Below are 6,879 nucleotides of genomic sequence, written 5' to 3' on the forward strand. Positions count from 1 at the left end.
AGATTAGGTGAAATGACAACCCTGTTCGCTGAACACCTACCTAGACCAGTCTGGGTATTTCCGTCTTATCTCAGGCTACCGAGCTTGGATTGGGCTGAAAATTTACAGGCAACTATAAAACATCATTCTCTACAACTTTAATGTTTTGTACCAAGGCCAATTCGGCCTCTAACCTGGTCTAACAGAAACGGGCAGAACAGGGGTTAGTGAAACCCTAATCTGGAATCTCTGCCCCAAACCAGAATTTTTGTACAATCTATCACATCCAACATATCCCAACTTCATTTTACACTATAACTAACCAACAATCCATGACTAACCAACACCAAACATATGAAATCAGAAAAATCAAGCATAAACTAAAAATTCATCAATCTCTACCAAAAATCATAAAATCTTCCACTAAAACGTCTCTTTAGCCATCACAAGTCATGAATTCACCATTATTGAAAACAAACAATGGATATTTACACACCGTACCTTGATAACTCACAAAAGGTAGTAGCTTAGGTCTCTTGTTTCCAAAACAACTCCACCAACTTCCTCAATCCTACCTAGCTAGAGGTTTTTATGGAATAATCTCAAGATTAATCGGTTGGATTGCAAGATTTAGGCAAGATTAGAAGGAAAAGGTTGAGAGTTTTCTTTTCTTGTCTTCTTGAAAGAGAGAGAGTCGGCCAAAGGCTTGCAAAATTGGGTGATTTTTGGGTCAAAATTAAGTATTAGTAAAGGTAAGAAATAATGGTCAAAGTCCAAGTTCGAATGAAAAATCGACACGTGGCACCTTGTAAGTTTAACACTTATCCTTTTGTCTCTCCATCATTAACCATCTAAGCAACCTCTAATTATCTCTTAACATCTAGCAAATTAATCCCAGTACACAAAACTTAACCTAATTGGCACAATTTTACCGAACTTACTGCACTAGCGGGTCCCACGCCCGGTATACGCTCCAAAAATCTCATGAACTAAATTATACTAGACAATAATTTAAAAACCCTATTTGTTCATAAAAATTAGCTAGAAAATTTTCCTAATAAAGAAAAGGGATAAGAAGCGTGCAAATAAATAAAATAAAGCCTAGAAAATAAGAAATTTTACGGGTTCTCACACTCTCTCCCCCTTAAGAAATTTCGCCCTCGAAATTTTTACCTTCATTTGCCTCAGACGAGTCCGGAACTGTTTGGGTGCCTAACGCATAAGCTTTTACTGGCCCATTAGTTCGGTTCCCTCTTTCATTTGCTTGTTTTGTTTTAGCTCCCTCCGGTTGCGGAATACTACCTCCGCGTGATTGTTTCCTCGGACAGTTGCTAACTTGGTGCTCACCACTCCCACAAATCAAGCACTTCCGCACCTTCCGCCAACAATCGTTCTCGGTATGATTGGCCTTTCCGCAATAGCCACAAGTCAAGTAGGAAGCCCTCTTTCGGCTTTCTGGAGAAGTCCCCCCATATCCGGTTTGGCTTCCTTTGGTAGACCTTTCATTTCCTGCCCCTACTGTCCATGGCAGGTAGGACAAAAAGTTCACTTTCTGCATTTTAGAAGGTGCTATTGATTCACTAGGAGGTTCTTCAATCACACTACCAACTGCACCTCTTTTTCGTGTTTGGGAGGCTTTTAGTTGTGCCTTTGCATTCTCGATTCGTTGAGCCTTCTCAAGGGCCTCCGTAAAAGTATTCATTTGCGCCGCGGCTAACGCCTCTTGGATGTCCAAATTCAGTCCCTGTATAAACCGTCTTACTCTTCGCCGTTCAGTGGCTACCAGTTCAGAAGCAAACTTGGATAATCTTGTAAATTTTGTTTCATATTCGGCCACACTTAACGTTCCCTGGCGTAACCCAATAAACTCTTCCTCCCTCCTTTCTTGGACTAAAGGTGGGAGGTACTTCTCGTTAAATTCTCTTATGAAGTTCGCCCATGTCCAGATAGTCTGTTCTCTTTCCCACTTTGCTCTAATTACGTTCCACCATGATCGGGCCGGTCCCTCAAATTGAAATACTGCGAAGTTCACTTGCCTTTGCTCAGTGCAGTTTAGGGCTGTGAAAATATTAACCATGGTTTCGATCCATTGTTCAGCCACGTCCGGATCAGGCCCTCCAAGGAATTTTGGCAGAGCAAACTTCTGGAACCTTTCAAGAGCCCTATCCTCGCCCATCTCAGGGTTTCGATTTTGGTTTACGGGTATTTGGCCTTGTTGATCCACCAGTCTTGCCAAGATATCCGTCATTTGTTGCATTGCCGTTGCCATTTGGTCTCCAGTCGCAGCTCTTAATCCCTGCTCTTGCTCGGCTGACGTTTCCCTTTCTCCTCTTGATTCCGGGGTCCGCTTAGTTCCCCGGCCTCGACCACGTCCACGACTACGTCTTTCATCCATAAATATGTTTTTCCCTCTCTCTTTTCTTTTCTTTTTCCCCAAAAGGTAATTTTAGTGAAGAATCACAGTAAATTGACTAAGCACCAATTCCAGCATACCAAATACACAAGTAAACATATATGCACATAACACGCCATATCAAGGAGGCGGATAATCAAATACACAAATACATGTCACAATTACATATCAAATTTGACAGATAATCATATACACGAATTCACAGGCTAACGTCATGTAGTAGCCATATATGGGTGCATCAAGAGAAAAGGGATACGTTGTCCCACACCCTGTTAACCCCGTCCGGTCTCTCACGTCACTTTCTATCCAACTAGATGTTCATTGGCCTCTTGAAATCACTCTAGCCAGACAAAGCCTGTTCTTTTCCCAAAAATGCAAATCTCAAATACTGAGCATCGCCTCAACGCCAGAGTACTCGGGCACGAGAATCCGAAATAAGACAATTCACATCTCGAGCTGGCCAGTCCCAAGAGTAAACTATTTACAATCGAAATTCCTACCAGACGTACCTCTCTCTGATCCTCAAATACCACAAGAAAGTTAAGGCCTATCACATTCACAATTCAGAGCTTAGACTCGAACGAGCACTTATTCCTTCATATCTATTCACCACTCAGTCCAGGCTCACTCCACGCAGAGACCACGCGAAGCAGGCTCTGATACCAACTGTGACAGCCCCACTTTCTCGTTAGGCGAACTAGAGGGTTCAGCGGACCGCCTGCCCAACTCTCGCCGGGACTCAGTCGTTCACTCACACAAATCAGAAATAGAACCACAAGAAAGAGCAAAATGAGGATCCAAAACTTAACACAAAACTTATATACATTGTTATCTCAGAAAGAAGTACAACCGTCGAGAATACAAAAGTTCTCAAGTCACCATACAACCAGCCCGTGTCAAGCACTAGGGCGAGAACCAAAACAAAACCAAAACTAGACCTAACCAGTCGATACAGAGCTCTCGCCCCTGCTCTCCTTCCCCTGTTAAGGAAAACAAAACTAAAGGGATGAGCTAAAAGCTCAATGAGGTTCCGAACATGGGATCAAGTCATAAATCAAACAATAAGTACAGAAACATTTACAACATTTACAATAAGTCACACATGAAAAGGATACGTTCGTTCATTCGTTCGTTCTCCTGTCATTCTCTTTATTCCTTCATTCGTTTGAAAATGCATTTTTCATTTATCAATAAAACCCTCGTTCGTTCATTCGTTCATTGCATTCAACCCTTCCTGGACATTGGCCAGGCTCCACCAACCTCCACCAACCTACAAGGTAATACTCGAGTATACCAAACGTTCACCCAGGTCACCAAATCGGCCGATCGAGTCCGCTTCTGGCTCGAGTCGATCGGTAACAAGGGGCAGGGCCCAATTCAGCCAAAAGGCTTACATTCATGCACAAGTAACGTTCCAATCATTCAATCTTTGGAAATTTCACATTTATTTAGGTCGGGTGCAATAAAGTACACACCCGCCCAGAAAACTCGTTTTGGAAATCATTGAAAGCACTTAACACGTTATCAAACAACAATACGAGTCATGAAGTCAAGAAAATATAGCAACAAGGAACACTCACCGAATTATGCAAAATAACGTCCAAAATGTCCTATCGGATCTTACCTCGGTCACCCAGAAAACCTATGATTCGACGAGAAAGAATATTACAATTCATCTAGCAAAACAAGTAAGTGGAATCAAGGAACTCGACTAATTACGAGTAAAACGGATAAAGGTGACTTTAAAGTGAAAATAAAGCCATTTGGACCTGTGGACGGAAACAACTAGGGTGTCATAAACCAAACTCAAAGGGTTATAACAGTTCCAATGGAAAACACCTGAATCAAAGTCAAGTCGGAATCCAACAAGATAGGCTCAGAAATATTATTTTTCGGAATCGTTTATGTGGTTCAAAATCAATATACATTCAAGTAAGCATAATAAGACTCGATTACAAGTCACAAACCAAATCCACCTACTACCAAAACAAGCCTTCACTAGCACGTATAAGTACTAAAATAAACTAGGGAAAGTCCAAAAATGAAGGTTAAACCTTAAAACCTAAAAATAGTTTTGATGTCATTTAGCGTATTGGCCACAACCGGCACTACGATTATCGGATGGAGGTGAAAGATACACCGTTTCGAAGCTAACAGAAAGGGCTACAATGTTGAAGAAGGCCACTCAGTCCAGTTTGTAGTGAAACTAGGTCAAAATTGAAATATACGAAACCAGAATCTCACAAACAGGTTGGCTAACCGCACAATTGTGAAACAGCAACAACTCAGGCTACTGAAGTCCGATTGAAGTGTATCTTATGGTGTTTCAAAGCTAAAACACAACCCTACATTTATTATAAATACCTCCAAGGCCAAATCATGCATTTTCATGATAAAAAATGGAAAACTACACGAAAACAGCATTCTGGGCGCGAAACAGGTTTCATGGACAGTCAAGGGTATTTCGATCGTTTCACATGCTACAGTAGTCTGATCAAGCTGAAATTTTGAAGGCAACTATTTTATACCATTGGCTACAACTTTCATGTTTTGGCCAAAATCTAATTCGGTAAGGATCATGGTGAAACGTCACGGTCAGATTAGGTGAAATGACAACCCTGTTCGCTGAACACCTACCTAGACCAGTCTGGGTATTTCCGTCTTATCTCAGGCTACCGAGCTTGGATTGGGCTGAAAATTTACAGGCAACTATAAAACATCATTCTCTACAACTTTAATGTTTTGTACCAAGGCCAATTCGGCCTCTAACCTGGTCTAACAGAAACGGGCAGAACAGGGGTTAGTGAAACCCTAATCTGGAATCTCTGCCCCAAACCAGAATTTTTGTACAATCTATCACATCCAACATATCTCAACTTCATTTTACACTATAACTAACCAACAATCCATGACTAACCAACACCAAACATATGAAATCAGAAAAATCAAGCATAAACTAAAAATTCATCAATCTCTACCAAAAATCATAAAATCTTCCACTAAAACATCTCTTTAGCCATCACAAGTCATGAATTCACCATTATTGAAAACAAACAATGGATATTTACACACCGTACCTTGATAACTCACAAAAGGTAGTAGCTTAGGTCTCTTGTTTCCAAAACAACTCCACCAACTTCCTCAATCCTACCTAGCTAGAGGTTTTTATGGAATAATCTCAAGATTAATCGGTTGGATTGCAAGATTTAGGCAAGATTAGAAGCAAAAGGTTGAGAGTTTTCTTTTCTTGTCTTCTTGAAAGAGAGAGAGTCGGCCAAAGGCTTGCAAAATTGGGTGATTTTTGGGTCAAAATTAAGTATTAGTAAAGGTAAGAAATAATGGTCAAAGTCCAAGTTCGAATGAAAAATCGACACGTGGCACCTTGTAAGTTTAACACTTATCCTTTTGTCTCTCCATCATTAACCATCTAAGCAACCTCTAATTATCTCTTAACATCTAGAAAATTAATCCCAGTACACAAAACTTAACCTAATTGGCACAATTTTACCGAACTTACTGCACTAGCGGGTCCCACGCCCGGTATACGCTCCAAAAATCTCATGAACTAAATTATACTAGACAATAATTTAAAAACCCTATTTGTTCATAAAAATTAGCTAGAAAATTTTCCTAATAAAGAAAAGGGATAAGAAGCGTGCAAATAAATAAAATAAAGCCTAGAAAATAAGAAATTTTACGGGTTCTCACACTCTCTCCCCCTTAAGAAATTTCGCCCTCGAAATTTTTACCTTCATTTGCCTCAGACGAGTCCGGAACTGTTTGGGTGCCTAACGCATAAGCTTTTACTGGCCCATTAGTTCGGTTCCCTCTTTCATTTGCTTGTTTTGTTTTAGCTCCCTCCGGTTGCGGAATACTACCTCCGCGTGATTGTTTCCTCGGACAGTTGCTAACTTGGTGCTCACCACTCCCACAAATCAAGCACTTCCGCACCTTCCGCCAACAATCGTTCTCGGTATGATTGGCCTTTCCGCAATAGCCACAAGTCAAGTAGGAAGCCCTCTTTCGGCTTTCTGGAGAAGTCCCCCCATATCCGGTTTGGCTTCCTTTGGTAGACCTTTCATTTCCTGCCCCTACTGTCCATGGCAGGTAGGACAAAAAGTTCACTTTCTGCATTTTAGAAGGTGCTATTGATTCACTAGGAGGTTCTTCAATCACACTACCAACTGCACCTCTTTTCCGTGTTTGGGAGGCTTTTACTTGTGCCTTTGCATTCTCGATTCGTTGAGCCTTCTCAAGGGCCTCCGTAAAAGTATTCATTTGCGCCGCGGCTAACGCCTCTTGGATGTCCAAATTCAGTCCCTGTATAAACCGTCTTACTCTTCGCCGTTCAGTGGCTACCAGTTCAGAAGCAAACTTGGATAATCTTGTAAATTTTGTTTCATATTCGGCCACACTTAACGTTCCCTGGCGTAACCCAATAAACTCTTCCTCCCTCCTTTCTTGGACTAAAGGTGGGAGGTACTTCT

Source organism: Coffea arabica, chromosome 9e (assembly GCF_036785885.1).
Source record: "Coffea arabica cultivar ET-39 chromosome 9e, Coffea Arabica ET-39 HiFi, whole genome shotgun sequence".
Lineage (NCBI taxonomy): Eukaryota > Viridiplantae > Streptophyta > Magnoliopsida > Gentianales > Rubiaceae > Coffea > Coffea arabica.